The sequence below is a fragment of the Physeter macrocephalus genome, chromosome 5 (genome assembly GCF_002837175.3).
Source record: "Physeter macrocephalus isolate SW-GA chromosome 5, ASM283717v5, whole genome shotgun sequence".
Taxonomy (NCBI): Eukaryota; Metazoa; Chordata; class Mammalia; order Artiodactyla; family Physeteridae; genus Physeter; species Physeter macrocephalus.
This window is the reverse complement of record NC_041218.1, coordinates 42,483,392-42,496,343: the sequence shown is the minus strand read 5'-3', so window position 1 is coordinate 42,496,343 and position 12,952 is coordinate 42,483,392. Positions and strand designations below refer to the sequence as shown.

The 12,952-nt window shown below is 44.0% G+C and overlaps 1 long non-coding RNA gene across 4 annotated transcripts in view; it reads right to left on the bottom strand.

The window, feature by feature from the left end:
- Positions 1-11,814, bottom strand: part of LOC114486294 (uncharacterized) — a 66,996-nt gene extending 55,182 nt beyond the window's left edge. For all 4 annotated transcript variants that reach the window (XR_003679789.1, XR_003679790.1, XR_008617358.1 and 1 more), the window contains exon 1: positions 11,767-11,814. This is a non-coding gene — a long non-coding RNA (uncharacterized lncRNA). The remainder of the gene's footprint in view (positions 1-11,766) is intronic.
- Positions 11,815-12,952: the final 1,138 nt, after the last annotated feature.

The following is a 12,952-nucleotide window of genomic DNA, read 5'->3' as shown; positions in this document are numbered from 1 at the left end:
AAGTAAGTCAGAAAGAGAAAAACAAATATCGTATATTAATGCATATATGTGGAACCTAGAAAAATGGTACAGATGAACCGGTTTGCAGGGCAGAAATTGAAACACAGATGTAGAGAACAAACGTATGGACACCAAGCGGGGAATGCTGCAGGGGGGTGGGGGTGGGGTGGGGGTGTGATGAATTGGGCGATTGGGATTGACATGTATACAATGATGTGTATAAAATTGATGACTAATAAGAACCTGTTGTATAAAAAAAAAAGAAATGCTCACCTTATAACTTATGACATTATACCTTTATTTTATGTGGTTTTCCATTTTATATATATATATATATATATATATATATATATATATATATACTTCGTTGTGGTGCACAGGCTTCTCATTGCGATGGCATCTCTTGTTGCAGAGCACCAGCTCTAGGTGAGCAGGACTCAGTAGTTGCAGCACGTGGGCTCAGTAGTTGTGGCTCACAGGCCCTAGAGCAAGCAGGCTTCAGTAGTTGTGGTGCACAGGCTCAGTAGTTGTGGCTTGCAGGCTCTAGAGTGCAGGCTCAGTATTTGTGGCTCACGGGCTTAGTTGCTCTGAGGCATGTGGGATCCTCTGGGACCAAGGATCGAACCCATGTCCTCTGCACTGGCAGGAGGATTCTTACCTGCTGCACCACCAGGGAAGTCCCATTGTTTTGTAATTTTTTAAAAGCAGGGAAGAGGAGAGAGAGAGAATTGTATGGCCTTCCCCCTCTCCCAGAATTTCCATTCATTGCAAGGATGGTCTCAGGCATTTGGAGGTCCTAAACGCTATCTGGAGTCTTCTGAGAACAGTTCAGTATTTGCAGGATATTTTTAACATGGAGTACATTGTATTGCATTCCTTATATTAAAAAGTGGTGATTCCAAGTATGGTGAGTTACGAAGAAAATGGCAACCAAGGCCTCTACTCTGCCTCTTATGGACAGCATTGCCTGGTGGCCCTGTGAAGAATGCAAGTTCTGAGACGTCACACTTTTTTCTCAGTCCTTTTTGTCTTCCTCACACCTAGATCACAAGAGCTGTTTGCTAACTGAATAAATGACAAAATGTCAGAGCTAGAAAGGACCTCAGAATTTACCCAACCCAGTTGTTATTAAAATGTGCCCCCCATCCCACCCCCGAGACCCACCTGCATCAGCACCTCTGGGGGCTCATTTAGAATGCAGACCCAGGCCCACTCCAGACTTGCTGAAGGAGAGCTGGGCTCCACTTAACCCAAGCTCCCTAGCGACTCTGACACTTAGTGAGATGGGACACCGATGGGTCTAATCCAGCCCTTGTTTATCAGGGGAGAAAACAGGATCTCAGAGATGAGGAGTAGCTTGCCAGATTGTTGTGCAGCAAATTGGCACCAAACCAGGACTAGAACCCTCATCTGCCCTCATCTCAGGTCGTTCACCCGTTCCCTCCCTCCCTCAAACGTATAAGGCCCAGGAGGTACAATTTTGAGTGAAACAGACCTAGTCCCCTGCCTTTATGGTGCTTACCACCTAACAGGTGAAACCAACATTAATTTTCAAACTTCACACGATGTGTAATTACAGACCATGATGTGTTCAGAGAGAAAAGAGCAGAGGCACGTCTCCCTGTCCAGGTGGCCAGGGCTGACTCCAGGAGGTGATGACACTGAGATGTGAAGGGGAAGCAGAGGGGATGGGAAGCCTTCCAAGTAGGGGGGAAAGTTCTGAGGTCAGAGGGAATTAGGCTCAGTGGAGCAACTCAGAGAAACCCAGGGTAGCCGGAGGACACTTAGGGCTCAAGAGGGGTGGCATTCCTGGAATTCCCCAAGCACTCCTGGAATCGCCCAATCTGAATCTTGGATAGCAGGGCTGTGCAACCGAATCATCTCGGGAACTTAAAAAAATATTTGTCCCTGCCCCAAACCGTGATTTACCAGGACTGGGGTAAATCCCAGGAATTTGTATTTTTCTTTAAAGTGCCTCCATTTATTCTGATATGCAACCAGGTTTGGGAACTTCTGGCCTAGGAGATTTGAAGAAAATGGAAACAATTGAGGTTAAGTGACACACTGGCTTTGAATTCCTTCTTAGACCCTCAATGTGCTCATTTGTGTGGTGGGAAATGCTTGCTTCATGGGTCTGGAGCAGGGTTACAGCAGATAATATTGCAAAGAACAGGCTTGGGCCTTGGTACCTTGGTACATGGTCAATATAAAGTGACTATAATTAAATCCAGGCCTCTGGTTTCTAAGAGGGCTATTTTTAGAAGAAGGATTATTTTTATCACTCTGCAAAATGCTGGATTGTTTTCGGGAAACTCTGCACTGCACACCCCCCTAAACCCAGAACAATTCTTGTCCCTTCCAGCCTCCAGCCACTCCCCACCCCCCGACTGAGAGCAGGAGAGTTAGGGTCAAGGCTGTTCTAAGTCTGTACCTCACCCCCCAGCCTCAGTAATGCTCTATTCCTAGCTGGCCATATGGGTGAATAATCTTTTCCCTAAAAATAGATAGTGGGCACAGGCTCTGTCCAGATTGGATTTCACCTCTTGTTTTTAAGGCTGTCAATCTGGCAACCAGCACCGAGCTAAATTATCTTCTTGAAAATCTTAAATGATGAGAGGAAGATCTCATTGAATTCTTGGCATTGGAACAGTCATGTGGCAAAATCTCCAGATCCGAAAAATTGAGCAAGAGATTTATTTGAACCACAACTATTTATTCTTGCAAAATCAGCATAGACTCTTCTTGCTCTTGGACTGTTTCAGCGGGAGGGCAACACCAAGACCATCTAGCACAATGAGGAGAAATGGGGGCCCAGAGTTTGCTTCCAGATTTTGTCGAAGTTACTTTCAGGTCTAATGTCTAGTACCTTCATTCTTAAAGGAGAGAACAAAATGGAGTATAAATTAAAAGGGAGACAGGGAGGATATGATGATGTGGAGAGGGAGCAAAAAGCCAAAAGGTAATGTCTAAGTTTGAGGTTTGCTCGTCACCTTTCTCTCTGGGCCACTGCTCCAGATTCTGACTGTCTAGGCATCTGTTGATGATGTAGGCTCTTCTGTGTTGGGCCCACCTTCCAGGTCAGCCCCATCCCTAAGGATATTCCTAAGTAAAGGAAGAGGTCGTTTACTTTATTCTCTCAAACACAATTGTTACAAGATATTTGTGTTCAGCAAACTTTACTGAAGATTTAGAGTGACAAAAGGGAATTACAAGGCAGGACAGGAAAACTTTAAAACTTGACTGTCAGAGTCCACCCAGTGTCCCTAGAGACCATCAGCCATATCTAACCAAAAGGGCGCCCCCTACTGGCTATCTCTCTTCTTGGTCCTATCCTGCTGCCATATTGCATTGTTTCTACCACCCCCTCCCTCCACCCCCTCAGGAGCATGATCGCCTCAAATGCTAATGGTTTCCACGTTTAACCTCAGGAAGATGCTACCGATAATTAAGCAAAATTTTTCCACCAATCCCATATGCTTGGGTTGGAGTCTCGCTTCTCTTTCTGCCCTTTGGAAACCACCTGTGGATTCCCTTTATTTCTGGGCCCACAGAACTCAGGATAGTCATACCTGAGCTGCAAATGTATGCGCCTCCTTCCCTAGTCACATTCACCTCTGTCCCAGGCCTGGGAGTCAAGCAAGTCTGACTTTCTGTGGAACTGGAAACTCAACAGGAAGACTCCTTATCCCAGAACAGCTCCCTCCAAGTATCTCCATGTATTAGAAATGCCTCTAGGTATTAGAAACTAGTGTCAAACGTGACTCTCTCTTTTCAGCTGACCGTGTCCTACCTGCTGGAAGGATTTGGGGGAAATGGTAATGATCAAAGGAGAAGGCTAATTGTGTCCCTAATTGTGACTTTTTCCTTGCTTGCCACTCAAGTACCATCCCTTATTTGAACTGCATCGCCTCATTTGAAGCAGTGAAGCCAGCACAGGGATTCAGGTATGAAATACTGGATTGGCCAAAAAGTTCATTCGGTGTTTGATAACATTCTTGGTAAAAATGAAAAATGTGTCTCCTTAAAACTGAACGAATTTTTTGGCCAACCCAATAGGATTAGAAAAAGGCGAGCACTAAAAAAGCTCATCAATATTTATATCAAATAAATGTAATACTTTACAAACATATATACACACACAACCAATCTAGGATTCTAAATTCTCATTGACTGACCTCAGTGACTAAGACCAGGTTGTGGTTACCTGGAAATGAAACTGGAGGGTGAGCCTTGAGTTGGTGTTGTGGGAGACACAGCCCATGAAAGGTTAATAGGGTCTTGGAAGCCCTCGGAAGGAGGTTGGTCTCTATACCTCAATGAATGATGACTCCAGCCCTAATTCAAACACAAACAGTATGTTCTCCATGTCTCTGCGATGAACTCGAAGTTTGCTTTAAATGTATCTGAAAAGGGGAGTGTTGACTTGAAGCAGATGGGGCTCTGATTAGCCAAGGGCCACAGGGAAGTACAAAGCCCTGCTTGGTAGTAGTGGATGATAATCTTAGAGTCCGTACAACTGGCTCCAGGAAGCCAGGCCTGTCTAACCATCTCTCTGCAGCTCAGACTCTTGCGTGGGGCTTCACATGTTATCAGAGGTGCTGATGGGAGGGCAGATGTGGCCCATGGATAATTGTAATCCAAACTCCAGCAAGGCCTCCCTGTCCCTCCAGCTCAGGGTCTGTCCTGCTTCTGTTTTGCTTACATCATCCAGTGCGAGGCTTAGCCCCTTCACCAATTCACCAATACCCTGAAAACTGAAAACTGAAAACCCACTTGCACCAAGCGTGCCCTGAAGTTAGCCCTTTGAGTGAATATTAAAGTGTGGGGGGCAGGAATCAACTCCCATGCCCACTCCTTCCCCCACTGTCCTCCCCTCCCCTCTCAGGAGGGACTTAGACCCCTTCTGGTCCCTTTTACTTCAGCAACAATCTTCAGTGCTTGGCCATGTCCTTGGGGCCTTACTCTCCCTCCTAAGAAGCAGAGAAACAATTTCTTTCCAAATATATAGTATTTTCTCCAAGAGGAAGCCTGAGGAATAGAATTTCTCCAACTCATTACATAACCATGACTGGGAGATTTGACAAGGCCAAAGGTTTTTTGGAAGGCCAGAGATTTGACTGATTTAATACAAAAACTGGGGGAGTGAGAAGAAGTTCACCTACCAAGAGGCCACAAAACTCAAGTTTGGGCCACTGTTGATTTAAAACTGCTGATCAGAAGCTGAACTCTGCTCAATATTATGTAACAACCTAAATGGGCAAAGAATTTGAAAAAGAATAGATACATGTATATGTATAACTGAATCATTTTGCTGTATACCTGAAACTAACACAACATAGTTAATCAACTATACTCCAATATAAAGTAAAAAGTTGAAAAAAAGAAAAAAAAGGAAGCTTGCGCTGATATGTTTCTGTGTATGTTTCTGTTCAGCAGATTGCATTTTTTTTTTTTTTTTTTTTTTTTTTTTTTTTTTTTTTGCGGTACGCGGGCCTCTCACTGCTGTGGCCTCTCCCGTTGTGGAGCACAGGCTCCGGACGCGCAGGCTCCGCGGCACATGGGATCTTCCCGGACCGGGTCATGAACCCGTGTCCCCTGCACCGGCAGGCAGACTCTCAACCACTGGCCACAAGGGAAGCCCTGCAGATTGCATTTTACTCAAGTTTCTTTGCAGTCTGGGGTAAAGGCCTGATTTCTTAACGTGAAATCCAGGGATGCCAGAATAGTCTCATTTGAACGCAGAGGTCACCTAACTGCTTCCTGTTTTGCCTTCATCTTTGATAATCTAGATTCTGCCGAGGAATTAGCTCTTGTGTTAAAAATGCTTCCAGACTGCCATTTTTTATCCTCTTTTATTTTTATTTTTATTATTTTTTTTTTGCGATACGCGGGCCTCTCACTGTTGTGGCCTCTCCCGTTGCGGAGCACAGGCTCCGGACACGCAGGCTCAGGGGCCATGGCTCACGGGCCCAGCCGCTCCGCGGCATGTGGGATCTTCCCGGACCAGGGCACGAACCCGCGTCCCCTGCATCGGCAAGCGGACTCTCAACAACTGCGCCACCAGGGAAGCCCTATCCTCTTTTAAATTCAGAGTTTTAAAGTGCTGCCTGTCAGTGATGGGACTGAGGCCACACAGGAAGTAGTCTGTCATTTCTGATTCCCAGTGCCGTCGGTGGCACCAACAGTCAACAGTTGCTCAGGATTACCTCCTCCCTCCCCTTTGCCTGCTCCTAGCTCTCCGTGCCCTTCTTCATCATCTTTTCCTTTCAAAACCAATTAAAAGCAAGGGGAACATTTTTACCACAACAAAAACAAAGTTCACTTCTAACACTCACACTATTTCAAGGGTTTAGAGATTACTCATAAAGTGGAAAATGGGTTTGACACAGGAATTGAGCAGAATGCTGAACCATTTTTAACAAAATATGGGACAACAGGTTTGTTGTTGTAGAAGCTTTCCACTTCTTTCTAAAAGCGATCGTTATAATAATAGCTAATGTTTAAGTGATTATAATATTTACATGAATTATTTCATATAATCCTGAGGTAGGATTGCAATTATTCCCACTATACAGATGAGGAAACTGAGGCTTGGAGAGAATAGGTGACTTGCTTTAAGGTTGCTCATCCAGGACACTTTCAGGGTCAGAAGTCCCACCCCGGTGGTCCAACAAGCGCCCTTGGCCACAGAGCTGCACTGACATTGGATGTCGGTGTCCAAGGCACTGGCCTTCTTGTAAAGAAAGTGTAGAAGGAACTCCTTTTTCAGAGGTGATAGTCTCCAGATTTAAATTACTTTCTTGAAAGTAGTAGAGTTTTCCTTCTCCATCTTCTGCCAACACTGTTCTCTGCAGATTTAGCGGCTGCTTCCCCCTGTTGAATGTTTAACGTCACATTCTCCATCCAGCAGCCAGAATGCCCTATTCCCTACAAGTTCTTCTCCTGCAGCTGCTCTTCCCTCTGCCAGAAATGCTCTTCCCTCAGTGGTTGGCACAGTTGGCTCCTTCCCTTGTCGACTCAAATATCCCCTCTGCACAGAGACGTTTGCCTTCAATCTCCCAAACAACGATCATATTTCCCTGTTTCTTTCATGAGAGATGACCTTGCTCATGTGTTTCTCATTCACTGTTGGTCTCCCTCCACAGGAAGGCAAAGCAGGGACCAGGTCGTCTTGCCTCCACTGTCTCCTCCCAGGGCTGCACACGGTGGATACTTAATAAATATTTGTTGAATGAACAAGTGAATGAATGAATGAATGAGTGAATAAATTCTAATTGGTAACCAAACTGAAAGCTGCTCTAGGAACATGGTATAGTGACTTTTCAAAAGGGACCCCCCCCTCCTTCACCTGAGCTTGTTAGGAACACGCTAGGAGCATGGAGCATGTTAGGAACATGCTCAGAGCTTCAGAGATAAATGTATGTATTGGTCCCATGAATGCGAAATGACTTTCACAATGAGAGTGTAACTTTACATTGAAAAACTAATCCACCGAGGGAGGCAGCAGCAGAGCTTGGAGACAGACAGGACCTGGGCTTGGGGTGCGCTCAGGTTTCAGTCCTGGGCAACTGGGGCCGTGGAGGGCTGGGAGGGAGGTATTTAATTCACATATCCTGTAGACTTTCCTTTGAAGTGTCTCACACTTCCTTCTTTCTCATTCTGGAGGCAACCCGCCCCCCCGGCCCATCCTGAGACGCCGCCTCAGCCCTTGACACAGCCCCACCTGCTCAGACACACTTGCACCAGGCCGTTTCCAGCCCCAAAGTCAACAAGATTCTCCCTTTTCTCCATATGGGTCAGCCTCTCTGGTGCTTTGGGGTCCTCCTGGAACTGACCCTCCTGCACGCCCCACTGATTTCCTCGTACTGCTCTCCCAGGGCCTCTGCTCCACTTAAGCTGTTTTCCTCAGTCTTGGGGTGAGCTAAGTCCAGCCCAGTCTCTGTGCCTTTGCCCCTGCTCCCTGTCACCTAGCACAGCCTTTCCTTCTACCTCCCATCTCAGTTCTCCAAGGTCCCCGTCAAGTTCTGCTTCCACGAAGTTGCCTGCATCTCTCCCCTTATCTCCCCTTCTTGAAACTTTCCTTATACCACTGTTCTGGTTTCCATCTTACTTCACTGAACTCTTTCTCTGTCCCATTTGCTGGATTATTTTTTATTTGAACTCCTAGAGGTTTATCTCCCCTTGAGAGATCAGTTCTAGGTATAATCTACATACTTTCTTTGGATAATCTCATTCAATTCACAACTTTAAATACTCTTGACTGGGCAGCAACTCTCACATTTGCATCTGCAGCTCATCTACTTTCTCCAATTCCAAATTCATGTCTATCTGTCCACTTTTCCACTTTGATATCCAGTAGGCATGCCAGATTTGACAAGTCCAAACTGAACTACTGATTCTCCCATCCTCCCTAAAAAGGCTTCTCCTCCAGCCTATCCCATCTTGGCAAGTACCACCATCATCCACCCACTAACTTTCCCTCTCCCCTCACACCCAATCATTTAAGGATTCCTGCTGACTCAGTCTCAAGACATTTTTTTCCATCTCCACTGCTGGCACCCTAACCCGGGTCCTCACCATCACTAGCCTGGATTCCTGCAAATGCCCTAACTGTCCTCCCAGCTTCTAGCCCCACACAGTCCATTTTCTACAGATCTTCCAGAATCATATGTACAAAAAACAAAACTGATGCCACTCCTTGGATTTAAACCACCCAAGATTTCCCATTGCACGAGGAGATTTTGTATCCTGGCCACACACCCTACATGATATGGCCTCTGTTGATGTTCTATTATTGTGGCCTTTCCTCTCTCTACTCCAGCCATGCTTGCCTTCATCTTATTCTTCCAGTGCATCAAACTTGATCCTGACTCAGCGCCTTTGAATTTGCTTGTCCTTCTGCCTGGAACACTCTTCCTCTACATATGCCCATGGCCTGACCTTTCTTGTCTCTCAGGCCCCAGCTTACATGTAAGTTTCTCAGGGAGATTTTCCCTGATCATCCATATAAAGGACCACCTGGCCACTAAGCACCCTATTTTATTTTCATTAAAGGACTTGTCACTTGTGATACTTTATTGTTGGTTTGCTTTTGTCTAGCCTACTCCACTAGAATAAACATACTGAGAGGCAAGCCCTCAGTAGGTTTGAGGAGTTCACAGTCTGCTGTTCTAAATGAGGAGGCTGTCCTCACTCATCTCAAGAATGCGCCCATCAACATGACCAACAGTAGGACCTCAGCCAAAACGCATGTGGCCTGAGTTAATAGCTATGAGTTCAAGATGGTGAATAATGGGTTTTGATAATAGATACACGAATGGCCTAACTTCCAGATTAAGTTTTTCTAGAGAATGGGTAAGAGGCAGACAGATCTGGGTTTTTATTTCATCAGCTGTGTGACATTTATTAAATCACTTACCTTATAGAGCCTCAGTTTATTAACCTGTAAAATGGGGTTGCTGATATTAACTGTCTAATTGGATTGTGAAGATTAAATGAGACAGTGCTTGTATTTCTCTTAACACAGTAAATCCTGGGGAAACCGTTAGCAGTTAATAATATTATTATTTTATTCCTCCAAATGGAGTTGAGCCATCTCTCAAATCACTGGAGTCAAGATGGAGCTTTTTAAGAAATAATGTTAGGACAACTGGGTAGCCATGTAGGAAAAATAATATTAGTAAAATATCTTACACCACACACAAGAATAAACTCCAAATGGTTGAAAGATCTTAACATAAAAAATGAAACCATCAATTAATAGAAGAAAACGTGGGTGAATTTCTCTATAATCTTGGCATAGAATAAAAGTTATCTATGATTTAAAATCCAGAGGCAAGAAAAGATTGATAAATTTGATGACATAAAAACAAAAAAATTTGCATGGCAAAATACCTTGTAAACAAAGTTGAAAGACAGCTAACAAACTGGGAGAAGATATTTGTGACATACAGCACAGACAAGGGATTAATATCCTTAATACGTAAATAACTCAAAAAAATTGAGGGACCAAAAACCAGAAAACTGGGAAAGGACATGAACAGACAATTCACACAAAAAAGATATAAAAGTGGTCCTCAAATGAAAAAAAAAGACTAACCTCATTCAAACTTAGAAAAATGTAAATTAAAACACAGATAGCATTTCTCACTTACCAGACTAACAAAAATTGAAAGGCATGATAATACATTCTCTAGGCAAGACTGTGGGTAAACAGGAACTCATGCATGGTGGGAATGCTAATTGACATGACCCCATGGAGAGATATTGGGCAATAACTAACAGAACTACATGTGTAATTACCCTTTGACCCACTACTGGGAATCTACCATGAAGATATACCTCCAACATCATGAAAATACATATGAACAAGGTTACTCAAAATAGTATTATTTGTAATTGTAAAACATTGGAAACAACCTAAATGCCTATGTATAGGAGAGTGGTTGAATAAACTGTGGTACAGCCACACAATGGAGTACTGTGCAGCTATGAAAAACGAGGCAGAAAAATCTCTACAAAATGATTTGGAGTGATTCCTAAGACATACAGTTAAGGAAAAAAGCAAAGTGCCATAGAATATGTCTAGCATGAGACAGAAGGGGATAGAACAAAATACACATGTATCTGCTCATTGGTGCAAAAGAAATATAGGAAGGATAAACCAGAAAGTAAAGAGATTGGTTACCTACACGGCATGGATGGAAACTGGGGTGAAAGGAGGAAGGAAATGGGATGGGTGAGAAGGGATGAGGAAGAAGCATCACTTCTCTCAATATACTTTTTGTAGAACTTTGACTCTTAGAATCATAGAATGCTTCAAGTACCCTTCTCCTCCCCCACTTAAATCCAACCAGAATATGGGATTAACCCAAAAAGGAATACAAATAGCAACAAACAAACCTAACAATATTTCAAGTGAATATTATAATCACACTGAAGGCAATGGGGAAGGAAGGACCTTAACATGACTTCAGAAAACAGTATCCTGATGAATATGGTAGTAAGACCGAAGACAAATAGAACCTTACATAAATGCTGTAGCCTGGTTAGTAAAAGTGTGTCCCACAGCGCCATGGGTTGGCAATTCTGAAACTACTTTATGTGTACACTCGGATTGAACAAATATATAACTCTGTTGTGAATAATGAGAGCCATATTTCTCACTATCAGAGAAAAATATTACAAATAATGAAAGGGGAAAAGCTATAATGAAGTTGGTCGCGTTGGATTAGAATTGGCAGCATCAGTATGAAATCCTGCTTTAAAATAAATCGGCTTTACTGAAGTGTAATTAACATACAATTACCTGTACATATTCAAAGTGTGCAATTTGGTAAATTTTGACATGTATACATCCATGAAACCATCACCACAAGCAAGACAGTGACTCTATCTTTTACTTCCTCCAAATTTCTTCATACCCTTTTGTAATCCCTCCTGACCACTCTTTCCTACCCCTACTGCACCCCCATTCATAAGCAACCACTGATCTGTTTTCTGTCACTATAGATTTGTTTTTCTAGAACTTCATATAAATAAAATCATATTCCATCTGGTTTCTTTCGCTCAGCATAATTATAACAGGTATCAAGTAGTTTATTCCTTTCTATTGCTGAGTAGTATTCCAGTCTCCCATGCAAAAGGCAATTATTTGTAGCATTTCCCCCCTTCTCCTTTTTTAAACCTACAAGCTCTCACTCTATGTCCCCACTCTGGCCACCGCTCTCTCATAACTCAGAAATGGAAACAGTTCACAAATCTTACCTTCAGAACTTGCAACTTTTAACTTTCCTTCAGCATTTGATGAACAGCCTGGCAAGAGAAGGTAAACAGATGTCAACAGGTCTCCTGACCCCCTGAAGCAGGGGTGTTCTGGTAAATGTTCAACAATCAGCTATCAAAAAAAAAAAAAAAAAGCCCTGATTTGTAGCATTTGCCATTTTCCATGGTATAAATGCTCCTACCATGTAGATGTGAAGCTAAGACAGTGCCACTGAATGGGGTTCTGGGAAGGGATGTGTGGCACTGGCTCTGCAGGGAAGCCAGCTCCGGCACACCACTGCCCTGAGGTCTGCTAGGGTCCCTTCCATCCTCTAGAGAAGGTCAGGATTCCTGCTGATGCCAGTATTGCACGTGGAGGGGCCTGAATCTCCCATTCTCAGGGCCACCTTAGACTCTAGGGTTCTGATTCCACACAGGCTGAACCTCCTCCTCACCACACGGAAGCAGACAAGGAATCACCCATTTCTGCAGTTTCTACAAAGAAAGCCCACTCATAAAAACAATTCTCTATCAAGGTTTCAAGCAGGTATGGGGAGCACACGGGCAGTTGCAGTTGGAGATTTTCCCTGGGCACTTGGAGTCACTTAGCCCCAGGCTCTCTCGGCATCTTGCTGACCCTCTTTCCATCCTTCTCTCCTCTCTGCCCCCTGCCTCCTACCCCACAGAAGGCAGCTGAGCCTCTGCTTTGTGTCCTAGCTGAGGCTCCTGCCCTTCTGGCCTTACTTCCCACCCAAAGTGTTTATAAAGGTATCTAAGCAAATAAAGACATTTCCTCTCTTAAAAAAAATGTTGGTGTCTGCTATAAAAATAAGTTTAAGTCTATTAGCCCACATTTTTTGCCCTCTCTGAACCTCTGTGCTCTGATCTGCAAAATGGGTACAATAATATCTACTTATAGGGTTACAGTAAATTAGAAATGAGATTACATGTATAAAGTATAGCTCCACCCGTGCAAATAGCTGGCCTCCAATAATTCTAGCCCCCTTTGACTTCCCTTCCCTTGACTTCGAGGGTTGAATGTAACCTCCTTTGGTCCAAAGATAGATGATGGGGAAGCTGGCCTGGGCAGCCTTTCTGCTACCTGCAGGAAGCATTTCGGAGACTATAGGAAGGCCTACCGGAGCTGGAAAGCTTTTCCTTCCCTGAAGCCCGAGAGCAAAGTCAGGAG